The sequence below is a fragment of the Patagioenas fasciata genome, chromosome 3, assembly GCF_037038585.1.
Source record: "Patagioenas fasciata isolate bPatFas1 chromosome 3, bPatFas1.hap1, whole genome shotgun sequence".
NCBI lineage: Eukaryota > Metazoa > Chordata > Aves > Columbiformes > Columbidae > Patagioenas > Patagioenas fasciata.
In genome coordinates, this window is record NC_092522.1 from 580,900 (window position 1) to 604,760 (window position 23,861).

The following is a 23,861-nucleotide window of genomic DNA, read 5'->3' on the forward strand; positions in this document are numbered from 1 at the left end:
GTGCACAGACACACGGAGCAAGGGCTGCTGATGAGTGTGCGGGGACAGCAGGCCCTGCGCTGGCTGCTTTGCGGTGCCTTTGGGGACCCGAGCGGGGACGCTGGAGCAGCGAGGGGATGGCAGGCCCTGCGCCGGCCGCTTTGCGGTGCCTTTGGGGACCCGAGCGGGGATGCTGGAGCAGCGAGGGGATGGCAGGCCCTGTGCCGACTGCTTTGCGATGCCTTTGGGGACACGAGCAGGGATGCTGGAGCAGCGAGGGGAGGGCAGGCGTTTGGGGACAGGAGCAGGAACACTGGAGCAGCGAGGGCAGCTGGCCCGGCCGTGTCTGCCTGGCCAGCGATGGCCCCGCCGTGCCCAGAGCTGCCGACGGTGCTTCGGATGTGGGTACGGCAGTGGTTAACGTGGGAGCTGCGGAACGCTGAGCTGGGCATTTGGATTTGGATATCCAAACATGGATAAAATCCGTGTGAATTGTACACAGTTTCCAGTGAACTAACAGTGAAAGAGAGACCCAGCGGTGGATGTTGGCACTTCTGGAGATCACTCCAGCAGGGCCACCCCGAGCAGGTTGCCCAGGACCGTGCCTGGGGGCGTTTGAGCATCTCCACGGCTGGAGGCTGGACACCCTGGGCCAGCGTTTGAACACAAAACCAGGGGGTTTGTATGCTAAACTGCAATTTCCTGTATTTCAGTTTGCATATTTTCTTGTTTCCCAGGGTTTGAAGAAAAAGCCGTGGCGATGGAAAGAGGGATAACGGGGATATCCCAGGCTCTTGGGTGGGAGCCTCTCCCCAGTCAGATGCAGCTCAGGGAGCAAATATTGCCTGAGATGCGGCGGGTCGTTCTTGTGCTCCCTGTGCCAGCAGCAAGGCCTTGTGCTCCAGAGCGCTGGCTCTGCCCTGAGCGCTGCGCTTGCTCAATATCTGTTTTTTTCTATTTCATTCAGATGCATAGATTTTATTTCTGGTAGTGTATCACAGCTGATAACATACATAATGGAGCCGGCCAGGAGCATCTCTGAGCAGACACTTTTCCCACATATAAAAGTGTACCTGAAATTTTGAAAGATTGAATGCTCATTTGCCCATTTAAAAAGAAAATGGAGAGAACAAGAGAAAGAGGCTTGTAGAGTTGTAAGTCTTCATAGAAAACTGATGGAAAATTACATGTACTTTTAGAATGATATTGGCATTTCTAAAACAGGAGATACAGTGTTTTATCTAAATTATACCAAAGCCCTTCAAGATAATGTGCTGTGTAATAGCTACAGTTTTAGACACTATTTCATTTTCAATTTTCTAGACAAAAAGCATGATTCTTATCCACGATTTCACTTCAGTGTTTGTCAAATTATCAGCATATACTTCCCAGCTCCACCTAATATAGGGAAAGCTGTATTTTAGGGGAAAAGGCTTCTTTTCCACCCTTGCCAGCATTTTGTGTTGCGGGGAGAGGAGGCGGAGGTTTGTAAAGCCCTGGGTGAAGGAGAAAGGAGCACTGCAGGTGCTAACGAGCTGCCTTAACGAGCATGGCCTACCCGCCCCTTCCCCAGCCCCTGCCTATTGGCCTGGGGGCTGCATTTCAGCCCAGGGCCAGCCCCCTGCCCTTGTTGAGCAGGGCTGGGGGCTCTGGGCCCTGTCTGCTCCTGGCTCCTTCCCTCCTCCTGGCTGCTGGCCCGTGCTGCAGGCTCCTCCGGTGGTGCTGGATGTGGCTCTGCTTTGGGAATGGGTGCTCCGGCTCCCCTCTGTGTGTATTTGCTGTGTGGGTGCCCCCTGCTCCCCTCCGTGTTCATTCGCTGTGTTTGCAGCCAGCACCTTGCTCAGTGGCTGCACTGGCCCCAGTGGGCTGGGGGTCTTGTGGATGTTGGCCACGTGTCCCTTCTGGGCTGCACTGGCTGGGACAAGGAGTGACCTGCAGAGCTGCCAAATGCTGGTGTGAGCCTTGGAACTCGTTTGCAGAGCATGCAGCAGCAGGTCTGGGTGCTTTGGGCACTACAGAGCTGCAGAGAAGCTTGGGCTGGTGGGCAAAAGCTCCTCAGGAGCCTCCTGAAGGAGATGTTTTGGTGTTTAAAAGTAGGTCCTGGACACATGTGTTTGTACCCCTGTGTGACTTGTTCCCACCTGCAGCACTGGCTGTGAGTGCTGGCATGGGACTTGTGCCGACAGCTCTGGGCTCACGTTACAGAGGTGTTTTCCTTCTCTTCTGGCAGCTGAGAAGGAATAAATCCTTTTGACACCCACTTGGCATCAGTGCTGGTGCCCCTGGCGTGGCCTTGGCTTTATCTGGAAGTGAAGCGCCCTGAGCTCTGGAGCCCACATGCGGGTGACCCTCCCCTGTCCCTGCAGTGTGTCAAGCCGTGGCCAGAGCTCTGCAGCGCTGCGCTGGCTCGGCTGAGACAGAGAATGATCCCCTCACCAAGGGGAGCTTGCTCCTTTTTGTGGGTACCCAAGTGAACGAGGATGCCCTTGGATGGGCCTGACCCTCCCAGAGTCCCTTGGCTTGATGCTCTTGTTTCCAGCGCTATTCGACCAACATTCCGAAAGAGTTTAACAATGTGGGAAAGTTATGTCCTAATTGTGTGTGCTGGGGTTCTGCAGGTGTGCTTGCTGTTAGTGATACTACATAGGTAACCTGGAGTCCTGAGTCAGAAACCCTGTTTAATTCTCATTTAAAGAGCAATAAACCTTGACAGAGCTGGCAAGGTTCAGTGAGCAGGTTAGATGGCAGATGCCACCACGTTCTTATCTGCTCCCAGCTGGTGAGGTGGCTGGAGGGTCCTGGCTGTGGGGTGCTGAGCCTGCTCCCCCTGCAGGGACGTTCCAGTGCAGCCCTACCGTTTATCCTCAGTGCAGAGCTAGGAAAGTTCTGGTCTCCTCAGGAGTCTCTTACAAGCTGCCAATGAGCAACATCTGCCAAGATGTTAGTTTCTGCACATACACGTGGAGGTGAGGAGCCCTCGGGAGAAGGTGAGTGTGTGCAGGCAGAGGGGCGGCGGGAGGGTGGGGAGCTCGGCATGCCTTGTAATTAGCAGGGAAAGGAAGGTTTTCATGACAACCAGAAAGCAACAAGCTATAAATGAAACTCTGCTAGGAGATTAAATTCAAGGAACAGAAATAGTTTCCTTGGCAAGCCAAGAATAATGCTGGCAATGCTCAAACTGCCTGCAGAGTGAGGAGGCAGAGCACGAAAAGGATAACAGTAGTCCTGATTATTATTGTTGCCTTAACAAGAATATGCATTCAAGATAATAAAATTATATTTTTAAAACTGTGCAGCTTCCCAGTGTCACAAGGATTTCCTTGTTTATAAGCAGAGTAAGGGAACCAAGGATCAGTAAAGCCCTGGTATACATCTTGGAGGTAATCTGTCCATGGTCAAAAGAAATCTGTGTATTCCTGCTGGTCACTAGGAAGGTTATTCCCCATCTATAAATATGCAGGGGGACTTTTCTTTGCAAGGATTAAATGTGCGTGTGCTTTGGCAATAGCAGCGTGTGATCAGAAGGGGGAACTGTTGTGAGGAACAGCTGGGCTGCTGGCGGTGCCAGTCGTTATTCTCATTAACCTGTGCCGGGGCATTGGGCGCCTGGCCCCGCTCCGGTGTCCCTGCCGTGCAGGCTGAGCTGCCTGGGGACACTGGGAACAAACCTGCGCCAGGTGCCACTGGAGGGGACGGAGAGAATGGAAACTGCTGCCTCTTGGTCCTGGTCTTAAAGGGTTTATGGTATGAGCTTTGGCTTCCTGATGGTTGTCTGTCTTCATCAGCTGTGAAGATCCATGGCTGGAGAAGTGCTGTGTGAATGTTAAATAGTTCTGGAAAATACTTTTGATACAAATGATGCAAACTTGACCCTGATTTGTGTGTGTGTGCTTCTTCTTGGATGAGTGTAAAGTCACATCACTGAGAAACCAGGGCATAACAGAAATGCTCCTGCAGTTCAAGCTGCTGCCTGAATTAAGCAGGCTGCTATTTTGGGGCAGATGTTCCTGCCAATAGGCGTGATGGGGCAGAGATCCCCGATGCTCCCCTGCAGCTGGATGGTGTGCTATTGCCGTCCTTACTAAGGGACACCAGGTGTGGGGCTCCTGAGCCAGGCTGGCTCCCTGGCCTGGGTGCAAACCTGGAGTAAAACCATCGCTTGTTTGCTTCTAGAAGCTTAAAAAAACCCCACAGTTTTGAGTTTGGTCGGGTGCTTCAGCATGGTCTTAAATGTTGTTTTTAGTAGTGTGACTTTGACATGTGACAAAGTACTTTATGTTTGGGGTTCACTGCAGACTGTTAACAAACAGTTGGATGTATGTTAATATTTAGGTTTGTCTCTTAAAGAAACGCCCTTGGGTGAAGCCAGCCTGCTGTGCTTGTGCAGCATCACCAGGCACATGCTGCTGAAGGGGTGGGATGTGGCTCTAACTTGTGTGTGCAGAGCGAAAGTGCCAAAACAAGCATTCTGCTCAGTTCCAGCATTAGAAGGAGTGTGGGAGTTCCGCTGGGTTTGAGCAGGAGCTCCGTGGAGTAAAACACAGGCATGGAACAGATGGGATGGTACCAGGCCCAGGCAGACGGAGCTGTGCGAGCCGGCGGCCGGAGCGCTGGGGGACGGGATCTGGGGTTTGGGGCTGGGGATTGGCGTTGGGGACAGTGCCACAGCCGGGCTCCCGTGTCCCTGCCCTGGGTGGCGGTGTCAGCTCTGGCCTGGCTCTGTGCAGGGCCATGGCAGCTGCTGTGGAAGGTCTTCTGGAGAGCACTTCTGGAGCGCTTGTGCTCTTTTCGGTATAGATGATGTATTTGCTCCTGTCCGTAGGAGAAGGAGAGGCACGACTGGATGGCAAAATGATTAACCCACAGAGAGAGCTTGCAAAATTAGATCTGTCCTCGGTCGCTAGGCCGGACGCTTCTGCAGCTGGAAAAGCATCCAAAATTGTTTGTAGTGTAAAAGATGATAGACTCGTGACTACTTGCTTTAGCTGGTACCACTGTAATTGGAATTACTATTTGGTTTTCTGTCCTGTGGTTGTTGGCAGCTCCCATACAAAATCCTTGTTTTAATGTTTATTTGAATGTTTAATTACTCTATAATAGCACAATAATTACCATGTAGCTACAGAGGAATTACACAGTTGTCTGTACTCTGTAAACCAGTGTCAACCTCATCTGCAAACAAATAATTATGCAGCTAACATACCTGTTAAACAGTAATTAGCAGAGGAACAGGGGAAATGTAAAAAATGCAGTTACTGCATTTAGAAATAATCCCACATGCAAAATTATTTAGTTTCCTGATTCCTTTGACTGCCGTAACACGAGATGATCGCACCGGCCCCCGGAGCCACACCGCTATAGAATGGCAGGCCGAGGAAGCCGCCTCTGAGCGGTGTGGCTGTGTGCAGGTGATTTCCCAGCCCGCTGTTGCTCTGGCTGAGGCTGCGATCAGGCAAATGAAGATATTTCCAGATAACTTCACGTGTGCCCTGGCTGCACCTGTGCGTTTTGGAGCCTCTTGCAGAAGCCGGGAGGAAAGCCACAAGGTGGCAATGTGCACCAGGAAATGGAAATCCTCCCGAGCCTGCCTCTCCGCAGCCCTGCTCCAGAGCTCCTTCTTCAGCTGGATTGACACTTGTCCTGCTGCAGGAGTTAGTACAGGATTTCAAGCATCTTTACCATTTGAGAAAGATTTTACAAGAGGAGGGACGTAAATCCAACACGCAGCTGTGAGGGTGAGCATCTCTATGTGCTACCTTGCTCATGTTGGTGGGTATCTCCCCTGGCTTGGGGGTGTTTCCAGGCCGAGCCCCTGGCGGAGGGAGGACGCGTGTCTTGGGTGCTGCAGGACCTGCTGACACCCGTGTGCTTCAGCAAGAGTGTGCTGGTGACTGAGACAAACCGGGTGTACCCCGGGGAAATCACCTTGTGCTTTGCATTGCCCCCAGGCATGCACGGAAGCAAAACCCTGAACAGAGCATTTGCCTGAAGTTTGCTTCCTATTGCATTGCTTTGAGGAAGGCAAAACTGGCGAAATTCAAGGTAATGCAACTCAAAAGCGGCGTTGTGGGCTGTGCGGGCAGTGCAGGGGCGTGTGTGCCCGGCTGTGGCCGCACCGCCTCCGGTGTGCCAAGGGCGCTGAAAACAGGCTGAGCTCAAGGGCAGAGGGGCAGGAAACCGAGATGAAAGGTCACTGGTCACCTTCCTAATAGGCAGGAGATGTCTGTTTTGTTTTGTTTTGTTTTGGAAACACTATCCACAAACCCACTGTTGTTAATTCTTGCAAAGCAGACCTGTTTCATGCCCAGTCCCTTCCCCAAGGGAAGGAGCATACTTTACTTGGTTCCCTGCTTCTTTTTTATGAAGTCAGCTCATTTATTTGCTCCTTGGAAAGCCTCTTTACAGCCCCTTGAGGAGCAGTGGCGTGTGGCTCTGGGACGGGAGGCTGCTCTGGTGCCGTGTGCTGTGCCAGGACAGCTCGTCTGCCGGCCAGAGCTGCAAATCCCTGCCCAATGAGGACATTAGCAACACTAAGAGTTTAGCAGGTACCTGCATTCTCTGTGAAGCCCAACCTAAAGCACTGAGGCGTGTTGAAGGGTTGTGAGCGAAAGCAGTGCAAGCGGAATGTTAATCTTCTGGCAGAACAAACGCTGTGAATTATTGCACGTTTGCTTATCCGGGGGCTGGTTGTTCCCCGAACGCCTCCTGCCCTTAGCCCAGGAGGAGCTGCCGCTGCCGGGTTTGCGGGCTGCGGACACGAGATGGCATCGCGGCCGTGCGGCGGGAGGCAGCTCGCTCCCAGTCTTTCTGGGCATGCTTCCAGGCAATGATATCTTTTCCCACCAGTTGTGAGGGACCTGAACTTTAGTTGGCACGAGAAGCTCAAAAAAAGCAACTGTTTAAAAAACAGAATCCCTTTTCTGTGTGGTGAGGTGCTTGGGGGGGAGCTGGTTTGCCGAGAGAGGCTCCCAGACAGCTGGTTGTGAGCAGAGCCTGTGAGTGCGGAGCAGCCCCGGGCCTAGGGGTGCTGGAGTGGGGCTGGGGCTTCCCTGAGCTGGCACTGTGCTGGGGACCTGCAGCCGAAATCCCACCAACCAGATCCAAACCACTCTGGCCCAGTCCCTGGGAGATGCGCACAAGCAGCTCTGGGTCCGGAGCCCTCAGCCCCTGCGGCGATCCCAGGGAGCGTGCAGGGACTGGGACCTGGGCAACCTGGCAGCAGAATGGGCCCCTGGCCCCGTCCCGCCGAGCCCGGGCTCGCCCCGCTCTCCCCTTGCCAGGGGTTCTGGTCATGTCTGCCAAATGTCTGTGTTCTTATGCTGTTTGAGTTTCTTTATGTGTAGTTGCAAATGCAAGGTGGTGTCCTCCAGAAAGCATGTAAGTGTTTTTCTGCGGAAAGAAGTCATCCCTTTAAATGCGGCTCTCTGGAGATAATATGAGTAAGAAGCTCTGCTGTTCGCAGGCGGCTCCTGGCAGGGCAGCGGGAGGCAAAGGCGCACACTGCCCAACACAGCCCGAGCTTGAGCCACTTGATCGGAAACAATTGGGCTTTCTGTGGATTTAAAAGGGCTCAGTTCAGCACAGAAACAAACAGCAAAGATGATGTTCTCTGACATTCATCTGTGTCCTGCAGGAGAGGAAAGCAAGCTTCACCAGCCCAGATGATTTTCAAATGAATTGTAGGGCTGGGTGGGGAAGTCAGAGGCTCTTTTCTGAAGAATAGAGCCCTTAGTGTCTGCGCTGCAACACTATTCCCCTTCTGTCTGTCTTTAGCTCTTTGTTATGTCAACATCTGTAGCTGTGAGTAAATAGCAGAGGGGGAGAATGCATATTGTGGTGCTGCTGGAGCAGGCAGGCTGGGCCGGGGCCAGGCGCCCGCACGGACCCACTGCCTCTGCCCGGGCTCGGGGTCACTGCACGCACAGGCTCCCAAACCCCTCGTTTCTGGTGGGAGACGTTGCTGAGAGGATCCTGTGCAGGACAGGACAGCCCCGGTGTCAGCCCTGTGGGTGTGCTGCTGCTGCAGGCGAGACAGGATGCAAGTACTTGTCTAGTTAATCCATGAAACATTCGTGTTCCCTCTTGCCAGCTCCCTCCAGATATTTTTTTCAGCTATGCTGATTCCTATGAATAAAATTTGTAAATATTTGTAATTGTATAAATGCTCAGAAGTGCTAGGAGAAGTCGTTTTATCAAGAAGGACTTTAAAGCCCTGCAGGCAGTGGCACCTCCTCATCCTCCTGCCAGGCAGTTCCAGGCAAAGCTGGTCTCAAGGCGAAGCAGCTCTGCTGTGTCTGCGCAGACAGGCGGCTGGCGGAGGGCCGGCTGCGGTGGCTGGGGGCGGCGGAGGGCCGGCTGCGGTGGCTGGGGGCGGCGGAGGGCCGGCTGCGGTGGCTGGGGGCGGCGGAGGGCCGGCTGCGGTGGCTGGGGGCGGCGGAGGGCCGGCTGCGGTGGCTGGGGGCGGCGGAGGGCCGGCTGCGGTGGCTGGGGGCGGCGGAGGGCCGGCTGCGGTGGCTGGGGGCGGCGGAGGGCCGGCTGCGGTGGCTGGGGGTGGCGGAGGGATGGCTGCGGTGGCTGGGGGCTGCGGTGGCTGGGGGCCGAGGAGGGATGGCTGCGAGCTGGGCTCTCTCGCAGACCCCGGAGATTGACAGCGAGGTGCTCACCGGCTCGGGCTGGCAGGGACCAGCCAAATGTCGGCACAGCGCCTCGAGAGCCGTTTGCTGTGCTCGGGGAGCTGCTAGATAGCGCTGATGGCGGTCTGTGTGGCATTTCCCTGCCCCGGGAGCCAACTAATGAGCAGGTGAACTTCTGTTTCGGTGCAGCCTCAGAGCATGCCCTTTCCAGGGGAAAAACAAGATCACAAATTCCTGCCAAGTAAATATTGCGGTGAACTTTGGAAGATGTGCTTCATCTCTCTTCTGTGTTTGCCTGCTGTTGTATAGCTTTTAAATGGAACTGCCGTCTCCTCAGAGCTCTCTGTGCCAGCCCAGCCTCTCTGTGCAGGCTGCTTTTGCTGGGCTGTGCTGTGTTTGAGCTGCTCTGCTTTACAGCTGTGTTCCCACCAAAGGGGTCAACACACCTCCCATGCGAGTTCACCTGAAAATTGGCTTTGTTTAAGGGCAGCATCCCTGCATCTGAGGATGGCAGGACAACCGCGCTGCAGAGCAGGGTGCTGTGCGGGTGTGTGCTACAAGGAGCAGTCTCCAAAGTGTTGATGAGCTCCTCAGGCAAAGGGCACGCAGGACCCCAGGAGCCACCTGGGCTCAGGCAGCAGTTCTGGGCTTGGAATTAAATCCAGTGTTGCTGGCACAAGCCACAGGCTGGAGCGTGGGTGAGACACAGAGAGAAAATTTCTTAGGCCTGTGATCAAAACATGTCCTGAACAGAACCATCGGCGTAGTGGCTGGAGTCTGCGCTATTTCTATACGCTCTGTTCAGTTAGTTGTGTAATTATTCCTGCCTCTGAGGTTTCATTTGTTGGCTTCCCCAGGCAGCACTGTGTGTTGGGCTCAGCTCGCGTTTCCCTGCAGCACGGCCAGGCAGGACCTGGCCCCACAGCTGGCTGCTGAGGCGTTGGGGAGAGCTAGCTGGGAGGCTCTGGCTCCATCACTCGATCTGCAGCTTTCCTGTCTCTTGCACAAGGCTGGTGAGATGAAGGGGTGTGCAAGGGAAGGTCCCTGGGACAAACGGTGGCTGCAGGTCCCGAAGCACTAGCGAGTATGCGGTTAGGAGCCAGCATCTCGTCAGCTTGCGGCTGGGAATTCCAACACCAGCATTGGTACTTCAGGTCTGAAATGTGTGTGTGTATTGCTGTATAGGGAATAAGCCGAGGCGGGACCGCTGGCCCGGCCTGGGCTGCAACACCAGACAGTTTCACTGTCACCGATCATCTGGAACGCTTTTCTGGGCTCCGCTTCCAAAAGAGGCTTTGGGGGAGGCGTGGAGCCCTCCCTCACTGGCTGTTCCATAACTGGCGGTTAACTGGGGAGCTGTGTAAACGAGCATCTCAGTCCCGTGGGCCCCTGGAGAGCCGCACAGCTCTGCCCGCGCAGCGCGTCCCGCGGGGCCTGAGCGCCCTGGCGCCTCGGGGCTCTCGCGGGGCCCTGGCCGTGCTGCTGTAGCACTGAGGGCACGCGTGTTAGCCTTGACAGATGTGGCTGAGTACATGTGTGCATGTTCTGCTATTTACACAACACTTAATTATTTTTGATAGCCAATTAGCGTTTTCTCTATTTTGACTTTTTCCTCTGATCACGTTACAAAAGCGGGTTGATGTGGGATGGGTTTCCCTCGTTTAAGGGAGCCTTTACCTGTCTTTTTTGTTCTGCTGCATTCAGCAGTGCTGTTTGAAGGCCCGCTAACCATTCTCTTGGCCGCAGCTGATGTTCCTCTCCTTTGGAGGCTTGACAGTAGATTTTGTTTCCATTGAGCATAAGGGGAAGACTTTTAAAAGCGCAGAGGACCGCGAGGAACCTAATTTCCCTGGGAGGTTGGGTGCCTAATTGCCCTTTGTGCCATCAGAAAAAAATCTCCCCGTATGTGTTGTGTTTTGTTTGTGGGCTTTTCCCTCCCCACACGGGCAAAAAATCGATTGATCAATGTTTGTTAGAAAGTTATGAACAAACGCCTCTGGTCTCCTTGATGCATTGATGTCAGCCCCGTGTGTTCTCCTTGCTAACAAAATGAGTTGCAAAGTCAGCAGGAGGCTTGTGAGAACACAGAGCGTGGGCTGTGTTTGCATAGCACACAGCGCTGGCTGCCGCTTAAATAACAAATCAGCCTCTCCGCTCACACAGCTTCTGACGGGGGCGGCTTCGCGTTTGGTTTAAGGAATTGTTGTTTGAATAAAAGGTCATTTACTGCCTTAGCGAGGGGAAAAACAACACTGTAATGTACAGTGCTGCACCCCCACCAAGGAGGAGCTGTAAATGGGACAGGTGGGTGCGAGCACCTTCCCGGCACCCCGCACCGTGGGACAGGCGCAGGACAAGGTTATTGTGCCGTATTCTCCACCACGGCAGCTCCTTCCACCTGTTTGCGGCAAGACAAGACTCATGTTCAATATTTACATGTTCTGTTTAATGTATGGAAACAAACACGTGCTGGTAACGCTAACAAAATGCAATTATCGCTTCCTCCCACCTCTGTCTCCAGTGGTTTTTGAGTTTTTGCTGTAACAACGGGAATCAAAAATGTGCAAAATGAAGAGATACATCTTTAATTTATGGGAGTTCTTAAAAGGCTCCTTTAGGTTCAGATTAAACCCTACTGCAGGTTCAAGGGAAAGTTTAAGAATATCAATTTTCCCAGGCTGAAAAGAGCAAGAACACTGCAGCTTATACAGTGTCCTTTGTTACTGGAATCAATAGCTCTGTTCCCGTGATTGGCTGAATAATCACGTTTTATATAATGTTGGTGCGCACACAGACTTATCTCTTCCAGACTTTGTTGTGGACCTGCTGTAAAATATTTTTGATCATTAACAGTTTTTGGCTCTTATCCTTGTTTAATTTTTGCTGTATCAGAGTCTTGCTCCGCGCTTCCAATGTGGTGGTTATTCCCCGCTGCGGCACTGGCATTGAACTATAAAAATGTTTCAAATTAATGTTTTTCCAAGAAATTGTAAAAAATGTCAACATGACAGTAGCTAAAAGCAGCATCATTTGGGTTTTCTTTTGACTGGGAATGTTTTCAAATCGTCTGTTCCAGAGTCACCAGCGGTGAGAGGCAGCACGCCCACCTTCCCAAATCGCTGTGGCTGCGAAGGAGGCGCTCACAACAAACGCATCCGAGGGAGAGCCGATGGGTTTTGCCCGGTGCTGAACAGGTGGGTCCTTCTTGGGTGTCAGTGAAGCCCCCGTCCCCTGCCCTCCATGGGAACAGTTGTTTCCCGTCGCGGCGCTCCCAGCCCAGCTGGGGCCGGGACGTGCGGAGTTGCAGCCCCGCGCAGGACGGCTGTGCGGGTACCCGGCTGTCAGAGGTGCCGTGGGAGGATGCTCTGCCTGGAGGCTTTTATTGTCTTTAATGGTTCTGGTGTCTTAATTACGATATTGCAAATTGCCTTGCGAGGACATGATCCCTTCACGAACCAGGCAGGACGCGCCTCGGAAAGGCTGACTAAAAACAAAAGGCTTTTTCCGTTTTGTTTCAGTAATTCGTGCTTATTACCGCTTTGTATTTTAAGCATCGCCTTTTCCACTTACAAACAGTTGCATTATTGAAAAGAGATTTTGCAGCCGCTGGTAACCTTGGCGGTAGCTGTCAAGGCTAATGGCTTGACATTTCCGATCACCCACGGCTAATCAGCGGGACGTGGCGGCACATGGCGGGGCGCCGTTAGGGACGGCTGCTGGTGGCTGCCCCGTCACCGCGCACGTGGCAGGAGGAGCGGGGCTCTCGAAGGGAACCGCGTTTCTGCTGGGGAGAGCTCGGTGCCCCTTGGGAGCCCCCGGCCCACGGCGGCTCTGCCCCAGCCCGGCACGTACCCCTGGGCCTGGCCCGGGGGGTTTACGGCAGATGTCTCGTTCTGCAAAACGCTCCGAGGTGCACCATAAACTAAAGCAAGCACAAGCGTGAGGCGGCCTGCACCGTGTTGCAGTGCCAGCAGCCAAACCCCCCATGGGGCATCCCACCCATGCCTTCTCCTGGGTCACTGGGAACCCCCGGGCAGCCGCCCTGGGTCCCCAAAGGGCAAAGGAGCTGCCTGTCCTTGCTGTCATTCACCAGCACACACCTGTGAAGATGGGGCTCGGGGCTTCTGCGCGGCTTTGCCTTTGTAAGGAGCTTTGCTGCTGCAGAGCATCTCCAAACCACACCGAGCTGGCAGAGAAAGACGCGGGTGAGGTCTCTGCTTATCTCCCTTAGATCTCGGAATGATTGAAGTATCCAGTCTGAGTGACGGCATGAAGAAGTCAATGTTGTGTGTGGTTCCTCCAGTGCCCACTTAAAGATAATGTGTTTTCATGGACACAGTTCAGCATATAAAAGACAAGTTTCCACCTGGTTACAGCACCTTGGAGTAAATGATGGATGCTAGGACTCTTTTTTTTCTATTTTTTTCTCTTCAGAGACAGAGAAATAGAGTGGTTTAACATGGCTGACACCTCCAAACTGACCATTTGCTTGACACCCAGCTGAGATCACTAAGGAAAAGGTGCAAGGTGTTTGCAAAGCAAACCTGGTGTCACAAATGAGCCTTTTTGTTGAGTCTGCCCAAACCAACCCACATGTGAAACAGGGGGGCTGGATCCACCCGGGACCGTGGAGGTCTCGTTTCTAGTTGTGTTGCATCACAGTAATGGTCTGGGGGAGGAATTTGCGTGGGATGTGTTAATTTTTCTCTTGGTACTCTTATTGACAAGAATGTTTCACTACTCGTTTTAGCTGGCGTTAGCGAAGCTGGGAGCACAACATCTGTGTGTCCCCAGTGCCTCGGCTCAGTAGCTGGAGCCTGGAAGAAAATGTAGATTTCTCTTGGTGCCCATGACTCCTGGCTCCTGATGCAGCTTGGGGTGTTTCAGCCTTCCGGGGCTAATTAGGTATCTGTATTTCAGCACAAACTTGTGGCTTCTTCAACCAAGCATTTTAAATCCAAAACGTGCCTGTTGTTGTGTGCTCTCGGTTCAATCCTGCTCACTCTGCTGAGCTGCTGTGGCAATTCAGTTGTCCCCGTATATAGCTTAGTGTTGTATTAGGCTTTAAACCCAGCTGTTGTAAAAACATTGCCCGTGTGCGTATCGTGGCTTGGGACTGTACCTCGTTATCCCGGTAGCGCCCGTTCCCGCTCGGCTGTGCCCCGGGCGTCTCTGCGCCGCTCCACGTTGCTGCTGAGCTCCGCTGTTTGCCGACCCCTCTGCTCGGGGAGCCACGTCTCCCTCTGCTCCGCCTTTCCGCAGCGCTTGGGTTTGGGGAAGGAATACGGAGAAAGCACAAACTAAACATCTTTGTTTTCTGGGATTTTTTCCTTATTGGCTTAATTGCAATAACATTTATATCGCATAATATAGTGCAGCAGGGTTGTAATTTTCCTATCATCTAAATTGCAGGCTGAAAATTGTGTTAAGAAAGGACTGTAGAGAATGAATTGCTGCTTTCAAAATGACTACTGTTATCTGACAATGTGACTGGCAAATGGTTACCAAAGGCAGGGTGTGTTTGTGGATGATGTTAGTGAACTCTAGCATGTGTTTCTAAACACATCTCGGCACACACTGAATAATACATTTTTAGCTAAAAGCGACTGTCTCTTCAAACGCGCCTGGGCTTCTTGCAGGCACTTGAAAAAGAGACATTCAGAATGCCTAATTCTGTGTCTGTTTATTACTGAAGGAAATACAATTAAAAGGGACTTTTTGGATTCCATTTCCCTGTTATTTGTGCGTGTTGTTGTGTCCCTACGAGTCAATCAGCTCCACCTGTTAGCAGGCAGCCTGGCTTTGCTGGGCCGGGATTTCAGCGGGGCTCGGATGGGACGCCAAGGGCTGCTTCCCGATAGCCGAACAGCTGCCCTGGGACACCGTTCTGCTGGGCGCAGGTGAGACCTGGGCTGGAAATGCTGTTCCAGCCCGTTTGGGCCTGGGTGTTGCATGTTGATCCTGTAGGAGCCCGGTGTTGTGGTCCAGGCCCATCCCTGGTGGCAGTAAAGCGGTTTAGCTGTGGGATGATGGCAGCGCTGTGTGACCCCAGAGAACAACAAGCAGACTGTTTGTTACTGTGCGCTGCCATTTGCTTTCAGGCTTTTCTGGTTCAGTCAACTGCGATGCTTTGGAGGTGTTAAAGTGCATTAGAGTGCCCACGGTCCGCGCCTGTCCCCGCACCTTCCACGAGAAAACAAGCAGTTAATTAACGTGACGGGTAGCTTTGTATTGGAATAGCTTTTACTAATTGTTTTGGAAAACACCAGCCTGGTCATACTAGGGATGAATGCGAGCAGCCTGTGAAATTGCCAATTTAATTAGCGGGTTTTGCAAGGGTACAATAAAGTTGCTAAATTAGCCTGTCATCTCACTGAATAGTCCAGCTCTGTATATGTAAGCATGTATTATCTGCATTTTGCTTCTGAGCTTAGTTTGAGCTGTCAGAAAAAAAATCTGATATTCAAGTTTTTACCTTAATTTTTCTATACTGTTCCACAACACCGTCGGGGTTTCATGTTTTGTTTCCTAAAGATCCCAGGCAGGGTTATCCAGTGCAAAGCGTGCTGTGGCTCTCCACTCATGCTCTGCTTGGTCTGTAAGTTAGTTCTGTGAACGTCACTTTCAGCAAGTATTAAGCTCATTTTGCCAGATGAAGGGAGTAAACATTGAGGGAATGAAGCCTTCTGTGTGTATAATTCTGCTATGAAGAGTCCACAAAGGCTTTTGATTATTTCAACCTGAATTCTTTCCTTCCTCCCATGACCTCTCTCCGGAAGAACTTCTTTGCACGTGGCCAGACCCGAGGCCTTAAGGTTTCGAAGCACCAGGTGAAGAAAGCGATTTGCTGGTCCATGGCAGCACTGGCGCCCCGCTGCAGTCCCCAGGGAGCACGCCCCTTCCCCGGAGCCGCTGGGGCTGAGCTTCGGGCTGCGCGGAGCGGGGTGCGGGCCGAGGGGCCGCTTCCCCTCGGCTCTGCCCAGGCAGACGAGGAGCCGCGCAGGTGATGCTCCGCGCCGGGTGCGGCGCCTCCATTTATCGCCATCAAACGCATTAAGCTGGAAGTCAAAGCCCTTTGCTGTTTGCTGGCTGCTAGTCTGGACCAGAAGACAATCAAACCATAAGGGTCATTTTCTGCATGAGCTAACCTTTTCCTCTCTTATGGTTTGAAGCCTTTGTTGACAATGAGATGCTCAGTGGGAACATTAAATTAACACTTCATATTCGTGGCTGTAAATTTACTGGCAAGCTGAGGAAAAGTCAGGGAAAACAAACACTCCATCATTTCTGCTTCATTTAGCTGCTGAATGGGGACACTCTCACCTGCAGAGAAAAGAGGTCAGGGCAAACAGGGATAATTTTAATCTGACTCTCAGCCGAGTCTTTAGTGGCAGTGGATTGTGTTGCATTCTGTGCTGAAAGTAAAGGTGAGAGTGAGGTGAGAGCAAGAAAATGGATAAGTACCATGTGAAATGCTTAAGAGACCTTGTCGCAGGCAGGCAGGGATGGCTGGGTTGGTTACTACGGAAACTAGTGGGCTAAATACTATTAATTTTGCAAACTACAAAATCGGTTTGCTCTCAGATAATAGCTGCATTAAGATTTCCTTGTGTCAGCCAGGAGATAACACTGGATTCCTCTGCCGAAGGTTTAAAAAACAAGCTGTTTTTCTTTTGCTCTGAGATAATGATGCTTGATGGTGACTTCATCTTTCGAAGTCATGTGTTAAATGTCTCCTGGCTCTTTCCCAGGTCGTGGCGATGGTTTCCAGGGGCTGATGGGCAAATAATGCTCATTTGCTGCAGTGCTGACTAATGTAACAGTGCTTGGCTGTCACCAGCTATTAGTGCCCAAGTTCCCAAAACACTTGGGCTGTCTTAAAACGGGCTGTTCGGGAGGGTTGCCGTATTCCAGCAGTGGAGTTCATGAATGTTGTGCGTTCTGTGAGAAGGGTAACATTCATTATAGAAAGGTGCCCGGAGATCAGGAGCTGGTTGAAACCGTGCGTGTTTGATCTGCAGCACTTGCACGTGCTTGTGGTGTTGGATGCCTGTGTTTCCATCTAAAACCTGTTAGTAAAAGGGTTTAGATATTTGGATTATTTTTGGCAGTCTTGCTTTTCCGGCAGGAGTCAGGCCCGTACTGAGCATCCCTGGGGACCAGGCTGAGCATCCCTGGGGACCAGGCTGAGCATCCCATGCTGAGCATCCCTGGGGACCAGGCAGAGCATCGCAGGCTGAGCATCGCAGGCTGAACATCCCTGGGGACCAGGCTGAGCATTGCAGGCAGAGCATCGCAGGCTGAGCATCCCTGGGGACCAGGTGGAGCATCCCATGCTGAGCATCCCTGGGGATCAGGTGGAGCATCCCAGGCTGGGCATCCCTAGGGACCAGGCTGAGCATCCCATGCTGAGCATCCCAGGCTGAGCATCCCTGGGGACCAGGCGGAGCATCCCAGGCTGGGCATCCCTGGGGACCAGGCGGAGCATCCCAGGCTGAGCATCCCTGGGGACCAGGCTGAGCATCCCATGCTGAGCATCCCTGGGGATCAGGTGGAGCATCCCAGGCAGGGCATCCCTGGGGACCAGGCAGGGCATCCCTGGGGACCAGGCGGAGCATCGCAGGCAGAGCATCCCTGGGGACCAGGCAGAACGTCCCCAGGGGAGCAGCCCCGGGGGCACTGGGAGGGAGGCAGCGAGCAGCAGAGAGGAGGAGATTAAGAAGCTGAGCAAGTGACAAAGTGATAATAGAAAACACTTTCGATAGCCGTAATCCTTGACATGCAAGAACAAATAGGAATGCTTTTGTTCTCGAATTCAGATTAACTTTCCGCTCAGGAGTAAAACTCCAAGTAAGTTGGTGCGCCCACAACCTCCTGGCGCCCCACCGAACACCAGTCGCAGTTCATTGCCGCTGACCTCCCAAAGTGCTCGCTGCACAGCGGCTGAGGAAATGATGCAGGTGGTGGCGTGAGGCTCAAATGTGAAGCACAAAATGGTTTTCAAAATTATCTTTTCCTCCAGTTGGTATTGGGGTGGCCCCTCCTCAGCCACAGCGTCCCCAGCCTGGCTGTTCGCGCCGAGCAGAGCTGGAGACATCATTGGATACGTTTCTTAGTGCACTTAGGGGAGAGCCGGCTGCAACGAGAGGGCTTTGCAAATCAGGCAGTTTGTATGGGCACAGGGCTCCTCGGGACAGTCTGGGGGAAAAGGGACTTGTGTGGAGTGGTGATGTTTTTATGATAATTAGAGATGTTATGGGGAGTAACGGTAAAGAGAACTGCATAAAATAAAAATAGAATCCTTTCAAATACAACTGATTTTTGTCCAAATGGCTTTCTGATAGGATTGCAATGCTATGCCGCAGTGCTACAGACGTTTTAATCAGCTTTTCTTGCCTGCCAACAGGCCAGAATAAACGTCTGTGTACCTGTGCTTGGGTGTTTGGAGTGTGAGCAAGGGCTGGAGAGGAAAAGGTGCTCCCCGGGTGGCAAAACGGGGGTGTCTGAGATCTTCAAAGCAAACTGGGGAGAGGAGGAGGGTCGAGTCACTAGGAATCTCTCTGAAGGTAACCGCGTGCTGCTGGGAATACCGGGCACAGCTTCTCCGTGGCTGCGAAATAAACAGCGGCAGAAGTGGGCTGCGTGCTGCCCGGGAGCAGGGGAGGATGCAGCCCCGGGTGCGTGTCCCCGGGTGCGTGTCCCCAGTGGGCTCACAGCGGCTCATCCACCCGGGGTGCGCAGCACGAGCCTGTTTCCCTCGGTGAAAATACGACCGCTTATTTTACTGGCCTCTTAGAAGATAATGTTGAAACATGCGGTCCTGCAGTTGAGAAGAGAAAATAAAGAGGATCAGACACAGCCCCCGTGTACACATGATAATTTCTAGCCTTGGCTTATCTTGTAGGAATTACAAGATACCGAGTAGGAAATAAATCATAATGTCAGGACTAAATGCCGTTTTCTTTCTTGGTGTGATTTGAGGCATCCCAGTCAAACAGATTTCATTCCCTCTCCCAGGATTCTCCCCCTTAATTGAATTATGCCCCGACTAGCAAGTGGGATTCATTCTTTGCGATACAGGGAAATTGCCATTTGCCGAAACAATGCTTCACTCCTTTCTCACCTGCACGAACATCCTTCAGGAAAACTATTATGCAGATATCCTTGATTATAGATTATTGTTCCTTTTGATCTCTGGCTTCATTTATCATAACCAACAACAATGTAATACCGCATGAATATTATACGGCGAGTGCACAGATGCATTTGAACTGTCCTCGACAATTGTTTGCTGGCTATTTCCTTAGAACTTCAAAAGAGTGTTTTGTTGTGTTTAATTAAAACGCTCTCTGCTGCAGACGGCTCATTGACAGGCAGATCCCGCATCAGCGAGTCGCTTGGTGTGCTGTGGCATCTTTATTCACTTCTCGGGGTGCGGCGTTCCAGAATATTGATGCCAGCGACCACCAGGAACCTGATTTCCTGCTAAACGATGGATTTCAGTTATCTAAAGTGGTAGATATTTCTATGCCTAAATCTGTGTGAGATGGTGAGTGTTACAGCTGGAGATTGGGACTATTGACTCCTAACTATGGCCATAGCTCTTTTGAGGTAGATTTTTCAGAGCTGTAGTGTTGAGTGATCTTTGTCTCAGATTCAAACTTCCCCTTGCTTCTCTAGGTGGAGAAGTTGCGAACCTCGAGTTTAAGCAGCAGGAGGCAGGTGAGGGCGGCCAGGCTGTGTAACTGGGAGTTGCAGCTGGTTCCATGGTTGGGGGAAGGCGGCTCCCAGGCTGGTGCTCCTGGCAATGGGGGACGGGCGCCGGAGCCGTCCTGGGGCCGGCTGCTAGGGGAGGAAATAGGGGAGGCAACTGGGGGACTTGGTGAGTTTGCACTTGTTAATCTTTGTAATTAACTCCGTAGTGCAACTTCTTAAACTTGCTGGAGCGTGTTTCTAATGGAGTTTGCAAAATGAGCCGGCAAACCTGGCAGGGTTGGTAACAAAATCTGTCTCAATCTGCAAGGTGAAGGGATGGTAACTAATCTGATTACAGTAATGCCATTTCTAATTAATCTCCTCGAGCAGCGGCTGTCGCTGTGCGCTGTTCTGAGCGAGCGGGCGCTGTTTGCAGGAGCTGCGGTAACTCGCCGAGTCGGCCGGCGCGGTGCCGCCGGAGCGGTGTGCGCCATGATCCCCGCCAAGAGCGCCCGGGCTCAGGCAGAGCTCGCTTCGCCTGCCCCGGAGTTACTGCCTCTGTGATTCCTGAGCTGGAGTTGTTCTTTAGCACGCTCAGGCAGTGAATTTACCAGCCAAGTCCGAGGAGTTATAAGGAGCTTTGGAGCAGAAGCTCTTCCCTGGCTGTCTGGCTCCAGGTTGCGTTCCTTGCCCAGCTCCAGCACCGCGCTGGGCTCACGGCCCCGCGCTCTCCCAAAGCACACGATGCCATTTCATTCCAAGCATAAAATCGATGCTTACTCTAGCAATTTGAGAACCGAGAGGAAGAAAGCAGAAAAATAATTATTTACTGACTCAGTGGCTAGTTCCATTTATTAGTTTCACATCTCTTGCAGAGCTAATTACGGTGAATCTCATTAAGTGCATGGCGTGGGCTGCGGAGTGGCTTTCCCGCAGCTGACGCAGGCTCAGTGCCTCCGTACCGGTGACCGTCACCAAGAAATCCTGATTTCCCAAGGCAACAGCTTGGTGCTGGTTGCTGTGGTCCCGTGTCGCACGTGCTGGTGTTCGGTGGTGAAGGGTTAGAGCTTTGCTTGTGCTGTTGGGTGAGTTCTGTGTGCTCCTCTAGCAATGCACCCTTCCTGAAGAGCAAATCAGGCACCTTCCAGTAGCCCCAGTGTTGCACGGGGAATGAACCCGGGCTGATTTGGCCGCTCGGGGGGCGGTCTGGCCCCTGGCACCCTGACCAGCTGTTTTGATTCAGACCGAGGTGCCCGTGCCTGCCCGGGGCCGCGTGGCGGGCGCGAGATAGCGCGGCGCTGTGGGACGGCTCTGATTGCCGCGGCTTCCAGCACGTGCCCACGGCTCCGTTTGATTCCCCACAACAACGCCCGTGTTTGGCTGCCAGTCCAGAAACCGCCTTTGGCGAGAGATCAGGCTTTGCCTGGGGCCGGAACATGAATAGCAGCTCCAACCAGCCTTCCAAGTGAGGAAATTACATTTTGAGGCTGGATGGGATTATAGTAACAGCCTCTTTGCAGCCTGTACTTTCACAGAACTCAGGCAAACTTTCATTTACGCTCCTTGCCTTGACTGAAGCTGAAGGGCTGGTTCCTGCTCACTCCTGGTGCCTTTTGGCACTGCCAGGGAGAGAAGCTGCTGCAGAAGGGCTGTTGTTTCCTAGCTGTGCAGTCACCGTGCGATTTACAGTAGGTAGCTTGTTTTCGTATATTTATCTGACACAAATAAAGACTACAGTTTGGCTGGATGCACAAGTCCTGCTATTAATCTTGCAAATTAATCTGAGATCAGTAAGGGCTCAACAGCTAAGAGTGGGTCCGCTTGGTTTGATCCCAGAGCCCAGATCTCCCTTCCTGTCACTGCCTGCCGAGCGTGGCAATGCCTTTGAGGGACTGGGCCGTGAGGAGTTTGGAAATGACTTACAAGTGGCTGTGTGGCCAAACCCGTAGTCAAAGCCCTGCCGCCGTGGGCAGGGGACGCGGGGTGGCACGGCAGCCCCTGCTCACAGAACACGTGTTTCCCTCCGCGGGGACCGTGGAGCAGGGGAAGCCCACGCTCGGGCTCTCGGCTGCCGTCGTCTGCATTTGCATTTTGCGATGGCTCCCAAGACTTTGGGCGCTGGAAGCGCTGCATGTTAATGGCAGCAGAGCAGCCATTTCACGAGCGAGGTCTGTTCGGCAAGGAGTGCGTTTTGGAAGGAATACAAATTGCTCTGCTCTCAGGTTGTTTTTTTCTTGACCGTACAGTAACTTTGTAATTAATCTGGTAGCTGGTTGCCAATTAACAAGCAAAATTGTCTGGGCTGCTGAATGCTTTCCCACTCCCAATATATTCCCTTTTTCTGTGCTGCCTTTCATCTCCGTGGCACCGCTCGAGCCATCTGCCCCTGCGCTCCCTCGCTGCGTCAGACCCGGGCTCTGCTCGCCCGCCGCTCCGCTCCTCCGGCCTCCTCTGCTCCTGCTGCTCTCCCCGGGCTGCCTGGCTCTCTGGGGCCCTTTCCCTGCGCCCCAGCCCCGGGGCTCCCCCGCCTCTCCCCTCGCTGCCTTTCCAGGCGCCTCCCGTGCTGCGGTGCTTGAGGTGGGTTTGGTGTTTTGCTGCTGCTCCACGGGCATCCCGAGCTCTTGGAGACATTTCTCTGGTAGGCAGATGGCTGCCGGCTCCCGTGCAGGTTTGGGGGGGGTGAGGAGGAGACTGTCCCCAAGAGAGGTGACACAAGCGGATCAGGGGAGCTGTGCCCGGAGAAGGGCTCTGTGGGCGCTGCTCCCCACGGCTCGGGCTGAGCTCGGTGCAGGAGCCACCCTGGTCCCCCCATCAGCCCCCGGGGACATCCCCGAGCCCTCCAGCTCTGCTCTCTGCTTTATCACAGCACCGACAAAAACCCCTCAGCACGTCTCATTCAGTTACCTATTTATTCTCTCCATATGTGTCGTGTGTGTCTCTGGCATGTGTATTTATATAAATTCTTATTTGCCAGCTTCATAAAATACCGGTTAGGAGTGGGGCTGGGTGGGGTGACCCAGATGCACAAGAGGAAATGTTTCATATCTCGAGGAGCGCCGTATGTGCCCCCCGGCAGCCCCTCCCGCCCGCCTATCAGATGTAGGGCTTAATGGGCTTAAGAATTAGAGCAGCTGCTTGGTGCAGAATTTATTGACTGCCTGTGCATAACAAGGGGAATTAAAACTCTAATTGGCTGAGCTGCTCCCTGTCAGTTTGAGAATTTTTACTTCTCTTGCGGCTTGATGTTTTTATCCAGGCTCCTGGGCTCTTCCCTTCCTCTCCGGTCCCCGTTTGCTGGTACCTGGCGTGCAGTGCTGCTCATCGATGTGTGGGGCTCACCCCCAGCTGTGCCCTGAAACGGGGTGCCCGGCTCTCAGCGGCCAGGCTGCTGTTGTGGGGCTGCTCCCAGGCACCCTCGCTGCCCAAACGCTGCGGGACGTCGCTCCCTCGAGGGACAGGGTGTTTGAGACTGGACGGAACCGCTTTGCTTTCTAACAGGGTTCCTCCTGGAGCTGGGCTGGGGCGAACGGCGCGGCAGTGCAGAGGAGGCTTTAGTTAAGTCTGGTGGCGTTGCGAGGCTGTTCTAATGAGGCAGTATTGCAGTGAGATAAGTGCACACAGCCCCTCCTGCACCGCAGCAGCCACAGCTCTGCCGCCCGCTCCAGACGATGGGGACCAGGAACGCTTCTGCATCTCTGGCAGGCTGAATGGGCACGGAAGCAGCCTCACTTAAGGCCACGTCTCATTACTACATTAAGTCAACAAGCACTTGAGTATCCAAGGATTTTGATCAAAGCTGGATATTGAAAGGAGGGACAAAGAGCCGCAAACTTAGTTGACTTCCACTTATTTCCAGAGCCTGTTGAGCGCGGGCTGTGCTCCCCGCGGGTGAAGTGTGTTCTGGCGGAAGGGCCGCCTGTTCCCGCGGAGCCCAGAGCCGGGACAGCCCCCGCACAGCCCCCTCCGGGGACAGGGACCCTCTGGTGCGGCCACAGGGACCGGTGGGCATGTGGGGATGTCCTTGGGACCCGCATCAATGCTGCTGCGAGCTTGGGTGCAAACAGTCAGAAAGAAGCAAACCCACACTACTGGTTGCTGCTGGGGTTTTGTTCAGGTCTCTGTAATTCCCTTTTTGTAGCCTGAGGAGCACACTACAGCTGTCTGGGTCTTTGTGGCCTTTTCAAATGTGGAGAGTAGAGTTCAAGGTATTTCCCAGGGTGAGCCTCAAAGCCCGGGTCCAGTGCAGAATCCTCGCGTGACCCGTTGCTTCAGGTGGGGTTTGCCACCTAAATTTTGGGTTTTCAGGCCTTTGTGTTGCCCGGTTCCCCCACTGTCAATAGGGACCCTCGTGTCCCTCTGACAGCCCTGCGTGGTGGTGCAAGGTGCGGGTACAGCCCCACGTGCCACAGAGCTGCCAGCGGAGCAGCAAGAACACTGCCATTTTTTACATGGAAATCGTGTCAGTGTCGCATTCCGGTGCAGGCAAGACCGAGGGTTTTACTGCAGCTGGGCTGCTTGTGGTCACCCCGTATCCTCGGTTCTCTGCACCTAACG

General features: G+C 53.2%; 1 protein-coding gene across 1 annotated transcript in view; it reads left to right on the forward strand.

Moving 5' to 3' along the window:
- The window catches only part of KIZ (kizuna centrosomal protein), a 110,853-nt gene that overhangs the window by 6,546 nt on the left and 80,446 nt on the right, over nt 1-23,861 (forward strand). The window contains exon 2 of the mRNA XM_071805584.1: nt 11,689-11,806. The gene's annotated coding sequence lies outside the window, so the exon portion shown is untranslated. The remainder of the gene's footprint in view (nt 1-11,688; nt 11,807-23,861) is intronic.